This window comes from Colobus angolensis, unplaced genomic scaffold (assembly GCF_000951035.1).
Source record: "Colobus angolensis palliatus isolate OR3802 unplaced genomic scaffold, Cang.pa_1.0 Scaffold366, whole genome shotgun sequence".
NCBI classification, from domain to species: Eukaryota; Metazoa; Chordata; class Mammalia; order Primates; family Cercopithecidae; genus Colobus; species Colobus angolensis.
The window spans coordinates 2,072,603-2,089,609 of NW_012116999.1; the positions used below are offsets into that span (position 1 = coordinate 2,072,603).

The 17,007-nt window shown below is 37.5% G+C and overlaps 1 protein-coding gene across 1 annotated transcript in view; it reads left to right on the top strand.

The window, feature by feature from the left end:
• Positions 1-17,007, top strand: part of TRPC5 (transient receptor potential cation channel, subfamily C, member 5) — a 326,052-nt gene that overhangs the window by 92,402 nt on the left and 216,643 nt on the right. The window lies entirely within an intron of this gene.

The window sequence follows — 17,007 nt, forward strand, 5'->3', positions numbered from 1 at the left end:
TTCAACTACATGGAAACTGAACAACCTGCTCTTGAATGACTACTGGGTACATAACAAAATGAAAGCAGAAATAAAGATGTTCTTTGAAACCAAAGAGAACAAAGACACAACGTACCAGAATTTCTGGAACACATTTAAAGCAGTGTGTAGAGGTGAATTTATAGCATTAAATGACCACAAGAGAAAGCAGGAAAGAAATAAAATGGACACCCTAACACCACAATTAAAAGAACTCTAGAAGGAAGAGCAAACACATTCAAAAGCTAGCAGAAGGCAAGAAATAATTAAGATCAGAGCAGAACTGAAAGAGACAGAGACACAAAAAACCCTTCAAAAAACCAATGAATCCAGGAGCTGGTTTGTTGAAAAGATCAACAAAATTGATAGATGGCTAGCAAGACTAATAAAGAAGAAAAGAGAGAAGAATCAAATAGATGCAATAAAAAATGATAAAGGGGATATCACCACTGACCCCACAAACTACCATCAGAGACTACTATACAAACTACCATCAGAGAATACTATAAACACTTCTATGCAAATAAACTAGAAAATCTAGAAGAAATGGATAAATTCCTGGACACATACACCTTTCAAAGACTAAACCAGTAAGAAGTTGAGTCTCCAAATAGACCAATAACAGGCTCTGAAATTGAGGCAATAATTAATAGCCTACCAACCAAAAAATCTCTAGGATCAGACGGATTCACAGCCGTATTCTACCAGAGGTACAAAGAGGAGCTGGTACCATTTCTTCTGAAACTATTCCAATCAATAGAAAAAGATGGAACCCTCCCTAGCTCATTTGATGAGGCTAACGTCATCCTGATACCAAAGACTGGCAGAGACACAACAAAAAAAGAGAATTTTAGACCAATATCCCTGATGAATATCAATGCAAAAATCCTCAATAAAATACTGGCAAACCAAATCCAGCAGCACATCAGAAAGCTTACCCACTACGATCAAGTTGGCTTCATCCCTGGGATGCAAGGCTGGTTCAACATATACAAATCAATAAACGTAATCCATCACTTAAACAGAACCAACGACAAAAACCACATGATTATCTCAGTAAATGCAGAGAAGGCCTTTGACAAAATTCAACACCCCCAATCCTAAAAACTCTCCATAAACTGGGTATTGATGGAACGTATCTCAAAATAATAAGACCTATTTATGACAAACCCACAGCCAATATCACACTGAATGGACAAAAACTGGAAACAGTCTCTTTGAAAACCGGCACAAGACGAGGATGCCCTCTCTCACCACTCCTATTCAACATAGTGTTGGAAGTTCTGGCCAGGGCAATCAGGCAAAAGAAAGAAATAAAGGGTACTCAATTAGGAAATGAGGAAGTCAAATTGTCCCTGTTTGTAGATGACATGATTGTATATTTAGAAAACCCCATCATCTCAGCCCAAAATCTCCTTAAGCTGATAAGCAACTTCAGCAAAGTCTCAGCATACAAAATCAATGTGCAAATATCACAAGCATGCCTATACACCATTAACAGACAAACAGAGAGCCAAATCATGAGTGAACTCCCTTTTACAGTTGCTACAAAGAGAATAAAATACCTAGGAATCCAATGTACAAGGGATGTGAAGGACGTCTTCAAGGAGAGCTACAAACCACTGCTCCATGAAATAAAAGACACAAACAAATGGAAAAATATTCCATGCTCATGGATAGGAAGAATCAATATCGTGAAAATGGCCTTACTGCCCAAAGTAATTTATAGATTCAATGCTATCCCCATCACACTATCAATGACTTTCTTCACAGAATTGGAAAAATCTACTTTAAAGTTCATATGGAACCAAAAAAGAGCCCGCATTGCCAAGACAATCCGAAGCAAAAAGAACAAAGCTGGAGGCATCACGCTACCTGACTTCAAACTATGCTACAAGGATACAGTAACCAAAACAGCATGGTACTGGTACCAAAACAGAGATATAGACCAATGGAACAGGACAGAGGCCTCAGAAATAATACCACACATCTACAACCATCTGATCTTTGACAAACCTGACAAAAACAAGAAATGGGGAAAGGATTCCCTATTTAATATATGGTGCTGGAAAAACTGGCGAGCCATATGTAGAAAGCTGAAACTGGATCCCTTCCTTATAACTTATATAAAAATTAATTCAAGATGGATTAAAGATTTAAATGTTAGACCTAAAACCATAAAAACCCTTGAAGAAAATCTAGACAATACCATTCAGGACATAGGCATGGGCAAGGACTATTTTCATGACTAAAACACCAAAAGCAATGGCAACAAAAGCCAAAATAGACAAATGCGATCTAATTAAACTAAAGAGCTTCTGCGCAGCAAAATAAACTACTATCAGAGTGAACAGGCACACCACAGAATAGGAGAAAAAATTTGCAATCTACCCATCTGACAAAGGGCTAATGTCCAGAATCTACAAAGAACTCAAAGAAATTTACAATAAAAAAACAAACCCCATCAAAAAGTAGGCAAAGGATATGAACATCTGAGCCTTGATGGACCATTGCCTTTGACCACTGTCACCCATTCGTCTAAATATCAGCCTTGTTTATGAAATGGGATGATAGAGAAACAAGGTTAACATTATCTAAATAACGAGAGATTAATCTATATGGTTCAGGTAATAAGTCATAAGAGTACAGGGAAAAGAGCAGTCACTGTGTACTGAGGTGGTCGGGGAAGGCTTCTTGAAGGAGGGGCTAGATGTAGGCCCAGAGGAAAATGGGAAAGAATTCCAAATGCATCTAGCCACTGGCATGACCACAGTGTTAGAGGCAGGAATGAGTATAACAAATGCAATTGGTATAGAGGGGAAAGGGAGCATCTCCAGGACTGAAGGTCTCTAACAGCCCTGCATTGCTGACCTAGAGGAGATAGAGACACAAGGAAGGAAAGAGGAAAGAGACAGACAACTGGTGGGAGTAAAAGAGTAGTTTCTGATTAATTTTTCTGTCTCTTTTACCACATTCAGTGGCAATCAGATGTCTGGGTCTTTTAATTTCAGACAAGCCCTTGTCTACCCATCAAAGATAAAGCAATTCTGCTTAGAGCAGTTTCTACTAGCAGTAGCAGGTAGCAAAAAAATAAAAGTAAGTTGCAGGAGGTATTTCTGCAGAGAAAACATTTTTCCTTGATTTTTCTGTCAAAAGGTGGAAGTATGCCATGGTGAGAAATATCTCAGACAATTCCATCTCTCTGTAGTAGGCCATCTGGTAACCAAGCACTTCTGATCCTCCACTGATGCCCAGACGTAGCTCATGCAGGAGCCCAGAAAGCAATCATTCATTTAAGAGAGCTGAAGAGAACATCTTTGCTTGTTTTTGTAGACACACAGGGTTGAAATAAAGTTGGTCTGCTCTGATCTCCCAAGAGAAAATTTACCCAAAGTGGGCTCCTGGAGATTATCTTCTTTATCTCCCTGTCTTGGGACCATCTTAATGTCATTTATTTATCCCAGAGAAGTGTGCAGCTCCATCTCAAGAGAATTTTGAGATACTGTTGCAACCTTTCACTATTGAATTTCTCCTTGTATCTTAAAGCCATAGAATTATCATTATTATTTTTGAGACAGAGTCTTACTCTGTCACCCAGGCTGGAGTGCAGTGGTGTGATCTCGGCTCACTGCAACCTCCGCTTCCTGGGTCCAAGCGATTATCCTGCTTCAGCCTCCCAAGTATCTGGGATTACAGGTGCCTGCCACCATGCCACCATGCCTGGCTAATTTTTGTGTTTTTAGTAGAGACAATGTTTCACCATGTTGGTCAGGCTGGTCTCGAACTCCTGACCTCAAGCAATCTATCCTTCTTGGCATTCCAAAGTGCTGGGATTATAGGCATGAGCCCCCACACCCCGCCACATAGCCATAGAATTTTAGAGTTCAAAGGAACCTTGGAGACTACTTAGTCTAACTGTCCTCTTTTAAAAAAATAGAATGTTCTTGATTTGAAAAAACTAGACAAAAAATATTTTTAATTCGGAATAGAATGCTACAGATAAAGCTGGCAAAGCTCTCCCAATCCAAGAAAGCTTCTTGTGCCTTCATTTTTGCCCCAAAGGTAAAATGTGTTATTGTTTTCAGAATTTTCTTACAGATCTTTTTGATACTTCTACATATGTGAAAATATGTAGTATTATTTTGTGTGTTTTAATTTGTTGCAAAGATATCATACAGTATACATCTTGCTTTCTTCATTCATCATTGTTTTGAGATCTAGATCAGTCTTTTTAACTGCAGCTTAGTATTCCATTTTGTGAAAGCATCATATTTTCTTTATCCAATTCTCTCTTGATTTGTATTTACAAATCTGCTTGATGGAGAGAGAACTGAGGCTCAGAGAAGTTGCGGGATTGCCTCAAGGTAAGCTTTGGTACAACTAAAGCTAGAATCTACATCTAAGATGAGAGGCAGATGAATAGATGAATTGCTCAAAAGTTATCTTCCATGAATGAGTTAGGCTCATTCATGAAAGTCTTAGTTGGTCCAATATGAAGTTGAAACCTTGGCTTTAAGAGTGTGAAAATTGTGAACATTTATACTTCCTAGAGTGGGTGAGCCAAAAAACTTGTAACCCATGGTCTTATGTGCTAAAGATCTTCAGGGGTCACTCCTGAGAAAGAAAATAGCTGTGATAGAGTTACATTTGTGAACAAGGGAAAGCATGCTGGAACACTGTACGGTCTAAGAAGCATCATGTCTCAGCCCAAAATATTTCCTCTAACTTTGCTCATGGGGTCTGAGAAGCCTTTCTTTCCAACTTACAGCTTTGAATCTTGAAGGATTTTCATCTATAAATTCCCTGAGAATTAAATTAATATTGGCCGTTAACAGACACTTGGTAGCTTGGTTTACTAGTTTGCTTGTTAGAACAAAGTCATTATGGAAAATGGATATAGGATATGCATCCAGGTATATGGTCAGGATGAGTCAAAGGGAATAAGAAAGGAAGAAAATGAACATTTATTGATTACCTGCTATGTGCCAAGCAACATTCTAGGAACTTTATACATATATTTGCACAATGGGATTAGTAAGGCTACTTTCCATATTAGGAAACAAGAGCTCAGGGAGATTAAATAACTTGCCCAAAGTTTATTTGTTCATTCATTTCCTCAATAAAATTTTTTCAAGCTACTTTTGCTCTATGCCGGAAACTGCTCAGTGAGGAAATATTTTGGTGAATATAAGACAAGAAGTTTTGTCATCATGGAATTAAAATCAGAGAAAATATGTACCGTGAGCTAGCCAAGGTAAGCATGGTAAAGGACATTGGACAGTAGGCAAATCATACGCACCTTGAGGTCTCATTTATTTAGCAAATATATATTGAATACCTACTACATTCAGGCAAGGAGCCTGACACTTTGGGGGAATATAAAAATGAGTAAGATACTCTATACTCCTAAGAGTGCTTAGAATATAACCTATGTTCACTCAATATTTGAATACCAACCTAAAACCTTTACATTCAAGTTCAAGTGACAACTCATGTTTCCAGGCTGCTTTATCAGGTACAAGGGTAAATTTGTGTCAAGCTGAGGAAGAAGAAAGGGAGGGTGAAACAGGTACAAAATGACGAAATATCAGCTACTATCTCCATTAAACTGAAGTGCTCTATAAAAAGATTGCAATCAACAGAGCTAGGGACAAGACAGTTTTTTTCACCAACTGACTGACAGGCATATGGCACCTTATTGATATAAGGTATCAGCAGGTTCTTGTTCTCTGACTGTAAGTAAAATGACAAAGGGGTTGCCAGTGTGTCTATATATGAGGTGTTTTATTTTTCCTAAGATCTAGAGCAAAGAGAAGCATCTGCTTTAGAGGTAGAAACCCTGCCTACCACCAGGAGAAACTTATCAGAATCTAAATACTTGTTCTCCATCCAGTGGTGTTCTGGTAAATGTTTAACAACCAGATCTCCAGAAAAAAAAAAAAAAATCTATTTGCTGCTTTATATGCTATACATAAATCGTGGTGGTTAATTTTATGTGTCAATTTGACTGGGCCATGGGATGCCCAGATATGTGGTCAAACATTATTCTATGTGTTTCCATAAGGGTGTTTCTGGATGACATTAACAATTGAATTGGCAGAATGAGTAAAGCAGATTACCCTCCCTAGTATGGGTGGCCCTCATTTAATCATTTGAAGGCCTGTATAGATCAAAATGGCTTACCCTCCCATAAGCTTCCCATGAATAAGAGGGGGCTCTTCTTGCCTGACTGTTTGAACTGCAACATCAGTCTTTTCTGGACTTCAGACTATTGCTGACAAATGAATAGATAAAGAAATTGTGGTGTACATATACAATCGAATATTATTCAGCATTGAAAATGGAGATTCTGTCATTTGCAACAACATGGAGAACCTAGAGGACATTATGCTAAGTGAAATAAACCAGACAGAGAAAGAAAAATACTACGTGATCTGACTTATATGTGGAATCTAAAAAAAAAAAAAATGAATAAATAGAAACAGTTGTTGAGGTATGGGGAGATGAAGGTCAAATGGTACAAAGGTGTGGTTATGTAGGATGAATAAGTCTAGAGGTCTAATGTGCAGCATGGGGTCTAGAGTTACTATAGTTAATAATATTGTATTGCGTACTGGAAATTTGTTAAGAGAGTAGGTTTTAGGTACTCTTACCATACACACAAAAAAAAAAGAAAGAAAGAAAAAGAAAGGTAATTATATGAGACCACGGTTATGTTAATTTGCTTAAATGTAACAATTGCCTCACTATGTATATGTATATCAAAATATCACGTTGTACAGCTTACATTATATAATAAAAAATCTGAATTTAAAAAGACACTAATGACTTCATTTTCAGTAGTAAAGAGAGCACTGATGGTCCATGGTGTGATCTGGCAATAGATAAAAGCAAAATATCATATTGAATACTCCTAGTCAACCACTTATAAGAAACAAATATCTGGATGATTTGTATATGATACACCCAAACATTTTTTTTGCAAACCAGCAAATGTAATGAGATTGTCTGGTTGCTCCTGATGTTGCTAGATACAATGGAGAAAGAAAAGAATGAACTCAGGGATTCAAATTCCCAGGCCAAGTGTCACATAAATGATCTGAAAGCTTCTATATGTGCCCTGGCGGAGACCTTTATCTCCTGTATCCATAGGACTGGGATTGCTGAAAATCAAATCCAGAGTTTCAACCTGAAACTGGCTGAATTACAATGAAAGGTAAACTTCCAGCTTTGTAGATTGCCTACTGATACAGTGAGGGCATTTATTGGGAAGAGATGAGATCCTGAATTTTGGAATGGGGATGTGTGGGAAGCCCATAATGAAGCTAGGGACATAGAGCTCCTAAATTATGACTCTTCTTTGCCAGTTAAGTAGGCCTCCATACCCCCAGTGGTAGTGACTTCTCTATCCTTGTCTGAGAGGATTAACCCTGCATTGCCTGGAAAAGTGTAACGGCCTCCCCTGAGGCAGTTGGTTGCTGTGCAGGACAATGCTGAGTCTCCTCAGAACCACCCCCACCACTCCTCTTTGCTTCTACACTGATAACTAGATTCAAGTCCCAGCAGGCCCCTAAAAGTGAGGTATAAACCATGAGAAGGTATACTATACTTCAGAAGAACTACTTGAGTTTTCTGTCAATAGACAGAAATCCAGGGAACACATGTGGGAATGGATATTAAGAATTTGGGATAATGGTATCTGGAAAACAAAGTTGAATCAGGCCAAATTTGTCAATATGGGCTCATTAATTAGAGACTCTGCGTTTAATGTTGCAGCTTATGGAGTTAGAAAATACTGTAATTGTTTGGGTGAATAGCTGAAAGAAGGACCAAAAGGCCTCCAGTGGGCAAATTGAAAATGCCAGACCTACCTTAGTTTGATGTAGAGTTTAATATAGAGGAAAGATTCAAAAGTTTAGAGATTGAAATGTTTGAGTGGTTCTGTCATTTAAGGTCTTCTCATTCATCCTTGAAAGGTTCAGAAGACATATCATTCACATAAATTTGTGAGGGGAGTCTCAGCATTCTTGAAGAATTCTGTGGTTGCTCTTCTCTGTAGGTCAGACCTTACAGTGAAAACTGCAGTGACTGAATTGGGAAATCTAAATGCTATGGGAGTACCTAGATTCTGGGGGGGCAGGGGCCAAGTGCAGCACTCAACTGCCAAAGACAAGGTGGGCATGGTTACCATACAGGACAACAGAGTCAAAGCAGCATCAGAATGGTCTGACTTGTGCAGACCTGTGGTATTAACTACTTAATCATGGAGTTCCTAAAAGTGAAATAGTTAGGAAGCCTACTAAATTCTTACTTAATCTGGATGAGCAGAAAATTTCTAGGTAAAGGGAACCAAAGTCTCACCTGAATCATAAAAACAGATAGTCAATCAGTTTTCTGACTTTAGCCAGTTTACCTACCCAGAACCCCTTGAATGAAGGGGAAACCAGATCTCCTAGAGGAAGGACCCTGATACACTGAAAAAATTTATTCTATTAATCTTTATCCCAGCCTTCCCCAATGGGACCTATGACCTTTTATCAAGGTAATTGTGCATTTGGGGGAAAGAAAATAATCAGACATTTGAGGGACTACAGGACATTGGCTCTGAAGTAAAAATAATTCCAAATTATCAATGTGATCCACCAGTCAGAGTAGGGGGTTATGGAGGTCAGGTGATCAAAGAAGTTTTAGCTCAGATCTGTCTCACGGTTGGTCCAGTGTGTCTTCAAACCAATCTCGTGTTTATTTTCCCAGCTCCAGAATGCATAATTGGAATAGATATACTCAACAGTTGGCAGAATTATCACAATGGCTTCCAGGCCTACAGAGTGTGGGCCATTATGGTGGAAAAGGCCAAGTGGATGCCACTAGAATTGCATCTACTTCAGAAAATAGTAAACCAAAAGTAATACCACATTCTTGGCAAGTTTGCAGAGATTAGTGCCACCATTAAGCACCTGAAAACTGGTGACGGTGATTAGGGATGGTGATTCCCAACGTATCCTCTTTCAGCTTGCCCATTTGGCCTATGCAGAAGACAGATGGATCTTGGATGTGACAGTGGATTACTGTAAACCTATTGCAGCTGCTGTACTAGATATAGTGTGTCATTGTTTAAGCAAATTAACACATCCCTTGATATATACATAATATAAAGGTATTAGTCTGGCATATGTCTTTTTCTCCATCCCTGTACATAAGGCCCACCAGAAGCAGTTCGCTTTCATCTGGCAAGACCAGCAATACAATTTCATGGTTCAACCTCAGAGTATATCAACTGTTCAACCCTATGTCATAATATAGTTCAGAGGGATTTGGATCACTTTTTCCCTTCCACAAGATACCACACTAATTCATTACATTGATGATATTCTGCTGCTTGGACCCAGTAAACAAAAAGTAGCAATGATTCTAGGCTTATTGGTAAGACATTTATGTGCCAGAGAGTGGGAAATAAATCTGACAGAAGTTCAAAGACCTTCCACCTCAGTAAAACTTCTTGGAGTCCAGTGGTGTGAAGCCTGTCAAGATATCCCTTCCAAGGTGAAGGATAAGTTGCTACATTTGGCCTTTCCTACAACCAAAGAAGCACAGTGCCGAGTGGACCTCTTTAGATTTTGAAGACAACATAGTTCTCATTTGAATATGTTACTCCATCTTATTTATCAAGTGACCTGTAAACCTGCTAGTTTTGAGTGGGGCCCAGAATAAGATCCAGACTGCTGTGCGAGCTTCTCTGTTGCTTGAGCTATTATCACCCAGACGAACCAATGGTGCTTCAAGTGTCAGTGGCAGATAAGGAGGTTGTTTGGTGCCTTTGGCAGTCCCCGTAAGTGAATCACAGCGCAGGCCCTTAGGATTTTGCCTTCTTCTGTGGTTAACTAATCCCCTTTTGAGAAACAGCTCTTAGCCTGCTACTGGGCCTTAGTAGAGACTGAATGCTTGAACATGGGACAGAAAGTTACCATGCAACCTGAGCTGCATATCATGAAATTGGTGTTTTCTGATACACCAAGCTATAAAGTTGAGGTCACTTCATCATCAAATAAAAGTGGTATATACATGGTCAGGCCTGAGTAAGTTCTGAGGGCACATGTAAGTTACATGAAGAAGTGGCCCAAATATCCATGGTTCCGTCTTCTGCTACACCGACTTCTGTCTCTCAGCCTATACCTATGGCCTTATGAGGAGTTCTCTATTATCAGTTGACACAGGAAGGGAAGACTCAGGCCTGGTTTACAGATAGTTTGACACAATATACAGGAACCACCCAAGAGTAAACAGCTGCCACATTACAGTTCATTTTAGGATGTCCCTTAAGGAGAGTGGTGAAGGAAAATCCTCTCAGTGGGCAGAATGTTAAGTAGTGTACCTAGTTGTTCACTAACTTGAAAGGAGAATTATATACTGATTCATGAGCTATAGCCAGTGGTTTGACTGGATGGTCAGGGACTTGAAAGGAACATGATTAGAAAATTTATGACAGGGAAATTTGGGAAAGAAATACATGGATAGACCTCTCCGAATGGGCAAAAAGTGAAGATTTTGTGCTCCATGTAAATACTCACTAAAGGGTTACCTCAGCAGAGGAAGATTTTAATAATCAAGTGGACAGGATGATGTGTTCTGTAGATAGTAGTCAGGCTCCTTCCTCATCCACTTCTGTCATCACCAATGGGTTTATGAAGAAAATGGTCATGATGGCAATGATGGAGGTGATATATAGGCTCAGCAACATGAACTCCCACTCACCAAGGTGTACCTGGCTACAGTCGCTGCTGAGTGCCCAATCTGATAGCAGCAGGGACCAATACCTTCTGCAAAAACTGCATTCTGTAAGTCATTCATGGACTTACAGAATGCTTTATCCACCATCATAGTATTCCACACCGCATTATTTTTGATCAAGGAACTCTCTTCACAGCAAAAGAGGTACAGCAGTGAGTCCACGGTCATGGATTTCACTGGTCTTACCATATTCTCCACTATCCTAAAGCAGCTGGCTTGATAGAACAGTGGAATGGCCTTTTCAAGACTCAGTTACAGAATCAGCTGGGTGACAATACTTTTAAGGTTAGAGCAGGTTCCTCCAGAAAGGTCTATACGCTCTGAATCAGCATCCAATATATGGCGCTGTGCTCCCATAGCCAAGATTCACAGTTCCAAAAATCTAGGGGTATAAATGAGAGTGGAATCACTCACTATTACCCCTAGTAACCCACTAGCAAGATTTTTGTTTCCTATTCCCATGATCTTATGCCTTGCTGACCTAGAGGTCTTAGTTCCAAAGAGGGGAATGCTTCTACCAGAAGACACAACGACAATTCCATTGACCTGGAAATTAAGACTGCTGCCCAGCCACTTTGGTCCCCTCACACACCTGAATCAGCAGGCAAAGAAGGGACTTATAGTGTTGGCTGCTGTGATTGAGCCTGAATACCAATGGAAAATTGGACTACTACTCCATAATGAAGGTAAGGAAGAGTATGTCTGAAACACAGGAAATTCCTTAGAGGATCTCTTAATATTACCATGCCCTGTGATTAAGGTCAGTGAAAAACTATAACCCAATCCAGGCAGGATGCTTAATGGCCCAGAACCTTCAGGAATAAAGGTTTCACTTATCCCACCAGATAAACAATTATGACCAGCTGAGATGCTTGTGAAGGCAAAGGGAACACAGAATGAATAGTGGAAGAAGGTAGTTATAAATGCCAACTGTGACCACGTGGCCAGTTACAGAAATTAGAGCTATAATTATCATTAGTATTTCTTCCTTATTTTATAATGAATATTATATTATTCCATTCTCACACTGCCATAAAGGACTGCCTGAGACTGGGTAATTTATGACTAAAAGAGGTTTAATTGACTCACAGTTCCACAGGCTGTACAGAGGCATGGCTGAGAGGCCTCAGGAAACTTACAATCATGGCAGAAGGTGAAGAGGAAGCAAGCATGTCTTACCATGGTGAGGCAGGAAAGAGAGAGCGAGCGAGGGGGGAGGTACCACACTTGAAAACCATCAGATCTTGTGACAACTCACTCACTATCATGAGAACATCATGGAAGAAATTTGCCCCCATGAATGAATCACCTCCCTCCTGGTCCCCCCTACCCCGACATGTGGGGATTACGATTCGCCATGAGACTTGGACTGGCACACAGAGTCAAACCATATCTAATAAGCTTGTGTTTATATATATTAAGCAAACATCTTTGTATTATTTCCTTGTTTATTCCTTTATCATGAAACATAAAATGTATTAACTTTACATCATGGTAATTAAGTTATGAGATATCAAGGCAAAAAGTAAACATCACTCAAGGATTTTACCTCCTCTTCTAGAGAAGGGGTTAGTGAATTTTTGGTTGTACACAGGACAACCAAAATCATGTTAGGCTGAATTATGACCTTGTTATTGTTTTTATTTGGAGATTAAGTGTAGTTTAATGAGATGTGTTCAGGTGCCAAACTGACAAATGGTGGATATGTGATGCTTAATTTTATGTCTCAACTTAACTGGGCCATAGGGCAACGAGATGTTTAGTCAAGTGTTATTCTGGGTGTGTCTGTGCAGGTATTTTTGGATGAGATTGACATTTGAATTGGTAAACTGAGTAAAGCGGATTGCCCCCATTATTTGTGTGAACCTCAATCCAATCAGTTGAAGGCCTAAATACAATAAAAATGCTGACTCTCTTATGAGCAAGTGGGGACTCCTCCTGCCTGACTACTTGAGCTGGGACATCAGTCCTTTTTTTGCCTTTGAACTTGAACTGAAACATCAGCTTTTTAGGGGTCTCAAGCCTGCTGGTTTTTGAACTGGAACATACATCATCAACTCTCTTGGTTCTCAGGCTTTTAGAATCAGACTAGAACTACACCATCAGCCCTCCTGGGTCTCCAGCTTGCTGACTGCAGATCTTGGGATTTCTCAGCTCCCATAATAGCATGAGCCAATTATTTATAATAAATCTCTCTCATACACACATACATGGATATATACATACATACACATAGTCTTCTCTGTATATACATATGCATATAAATTTATGTATTAGTCAGAGTTCTCCAGACCAACAGGATGTGTGTGTGTATATATATATGCATATGTATATATATATATATATATATATTAGAGTTCTTCAGGCTAATGGGATGTGTATCTCTGACTAATACATAAATATATTGCAGATTTTATTGATATAAATGATGTGTAGCACACAATTTAGAAATAATAATGAAATATACAATACTCTATTATAAATTCCATAAAGCCTACTGAATCTCACAAAATGCTTTCAATGACTTTTACTGAAGCTTGTGTCCTTCGCTGGGCTATGTTTGCAATTGATGAAGGAGTCAAGTTTTGATATGAACATTGGTTGATATTTTTATTTAAGTTAATGAGTGAAACTAAAGTGAAAAACCAATGATGTATGTTGAAATTTTACTCATCCATCAATGACATGAATGAATTCACTGATTAATCTGAATTCAAACACTAAAATAATATTTCCTCAATTTTTGCGTGATTTACAATTGTAATAAGGTACAGAACAAATAAGAAACTGCACATAAAGTGTAAAATCTGGTAGGTTTTGACATATATCCCATTAAACCCCTGAAATCACCACAAATGGATATATCTATCACACCCAAAAGTTTCCTCCTGTCCCTTTTGTAATGCCTCTCCATTCCCATCATCCACAGGCAAACATTGAACTTTTTCTCACTATAGATTTGTTTTAATTTTCAAGAATATTATATAAATGGAAGAATAATGTGTATGCTATTTTTCTCTTGCTTCATTCACTCACCATACATATTTTGAAATTTATCAATATTGTAGCATGTATTGACAATTTATTCCATCTTACCACTGAATAGTATTCCATTGTATGAATACACCTCAATTTACTTATCCATTTACCTGTTGAAGAACAATTGGATTGTTTCCAGTTTGGGGCCAGTAAAAATAAAGCTACTATGAAAATTCACCTACAATTTTTTTGTACGGACATATACATTAACTTTTGTGGGATAACTGCCTAGGTACTTTTAGACTGGATCATACGGTACATGTATGCTTTTAAAAGAAATTGCTAAACTGGTTTACAAAGATGTACCATTTTTCTTTCCCTCTAGCAGTATATGAGAGTTCTAACTCCTTCACATTCTCACCCACACTTGGTATGGTCAGTCATTTTAATTTTAGGTTTAACTTAATAGGTGCAAAATGGTGTCACATTGTGGATTTAATTTGTATTTACCTAAAAACTAGTAATATTGAGCAACTTCTCATATGCCTATTTTACATTTATATATCCGTTTTGGTGAAGTATCTTTTCAAATATTTTGCCCAACTTAAAAACCATATTATTTGTTTCAATTTTGGGGTGTTTTAAGAGTCTTTATATGTTCTGAATGAGTCCTTTATCAGATTATGATTGGCATATATTTTCCCAGTCTGTGACTCATGTTTCCATTCTCTTGATAGTGTCTTTAGAACAACAGAGAATTTTAATTTTGATGGAGTCTGATTAATCTTTCCTTTCCTCTATTATAGATTATACTTTTGGTGTTATATCAAAGAAATCATTGCTTAGCTCATGGTCACAAAGATTTTTCATTATATCTTATTCTAGTCATTTTATGATTTTAGGCCTTACACAGGTCTGTGATCCATTTTGAATTAAGTTTTGCATATGGTGTAAAGTATGGCTCAAAGGTCCTTATTTTCACATGGAAATCCAATTGTTCCAGCACCTTTTGTTGAAAAAGACTCTTCTTTATCCACTGAATCGCCTTTACCTTTTTCAGACATCAGTTGTGTATATCTGTGTAGGTATACTACTGGACTCTTTTTTTCCATTAATCTATTTGCCTCTCTTGATGCTACTACAACATTTCTTGATTATCTTGATTGCTGTACATCTTTCATTTCTTATTATTTCCTTCTAGCACTAGCCAAAACATCCAGTATAATATTAAATAGAAGTTGCAAGAGTGGATATCTTTGCCTTGTTTCTGATCTTAGGTGGAAAGTATTCATTCTTCCATAATGAAGTATGATGTTAGCTGTGGGTCTTTTTAAAATAACTTTATTAAGATATAATTGACATGTAAAAATTATATATATTAAAACATATGACTTGATGTTTTGTTATAAATATACATTGTGAAATTATTACCAGCTAATTAACTAATTAATGGTAACCTTTACATAGTTACCATTTATGTATGTCTGTTGAGATTTAAGATCCAGGCTCATAGCAAATTCCAAGTATATAATATAGCATTTTTTACTATTGTCGTCATGCTGTACATTATAACCCCAGAACTTATTCATCTTGTAAGACTGAAATGTTGCACCCTTTGACCAACATTAACCAGTTCTTCCCTTCTCCAACTATCCAACTCTCTTCTTCCTTGAATTTGACTATCTCAGATTCCACATATTAAATGAGATCATGCAGTATTTCAATTTCTGTGTCTTGCTTATTTCACCTAGAATAATGTCCACCAACTCCATCCATGTTGTCACAAGTGGCAAGATTTTCTTCTTCTTTAAGACTGAATAATATTATAATTATACACACACACACTAAAGTCATTTCCATATTTTGGCTATTGTGAATAATGCTGCAATGAACATAGGAGTGAATATTATATCTTTGTGATGTTATTTTCAATTCCTTTGGCTATATACACAAAAGTGGATTTGGTGGATCTTATGGTAGTTCTATTTTTAATTTTCTGAGGAACTTTCATAATGTTTTCCACAATGGCTGCACTAATTTACATTCCCACAAGAGTGTACAAAAATTCCCCTTTCTCTACATCCTCACCAACACTTATCTTTTGTCTTTTTTTTAATAGCCATCTTAACAGGTGTGAGGTGGTATCTTATTGGGGTTTTCATTTGCATTTCTCTGATCATTAGAGATGTTTAACACCTTTGCATATGCCTGTTGGCCATCTGCATTTCTTCTTTTGAGAAGCATCTATTTAGGTTCTTTGCCCATTTTTTAATTGGGTTATTTGTATTTTTTGGTATTGAGTTATATGAGTTCTTATATATGTTGGATACGAACCACTTATTTGATATATAGTTTGCCAATAATTTTTCCCATTCTGTGGGTTGCCTTTTTGTTTTCTTGATTTTTTCCTTTGCCATGCAGAAGCTTTTTAGTTGATGTAATAACGCTTGTCTATTTTTGTTTTTGTTGTCTGCGCTTTTGGAGTTACATCCTAAAAATTATTGACAAGATCAATGTTAAGAAGGTTTTTCCCTATGTTTTCTTCTAGCAGTTTTGTAGTTTCAAGTCTTATGTTTAAATCTTTAAGTTTTGTGTACGGTGTAAGATATGAATTTAATTTCAATTTTTGCATTTGGATATCCAGTTTTCCCAATACCATTTGTTGAAGAGTCCATCCTTTTTCCATTTTGTGTTTTTGACACTCAGAAGATCAGTTGACAATAAATGTGTGCGTTTATTTTTTGGTTATCTATTCTGCTCCATTGATCGGTAAGTCTACTTTTATGCTGGTACCATAATGTTTTAATTACTATAATATAATTTACAGTCAGGAAATATGAAGCCTCCAGCTTATCCTTTTGCACAAGACTGCTTTGACTGTTTCAGGTCTTTCGTAGTTCCATATAAATACTAGGATTATTTTTTCTATTTTTTAAAGGTCATTTGGGATTTTGATAGGAATTGCATTGAATCTTTAGATCACTTTGGGTGGTATGGACATTTTGAGAATATTAGTTATTCTAGTCCATAAACTTGGGATCTCATTTCATTTATTTGTGTCTTCTCTAATTTTCTTCATCAAAATTTTATGATTTTCAGTGCATAAGTCTTTACAACTCTTTGGTTAAGTTAATTCCTAAGTATTTTCTTTTTGCTTGTTCTTGTCTCTAATGTAAATGGGATTTTTTAAAAAATTTTTCTTCTGGATAGATCATTGTTGGT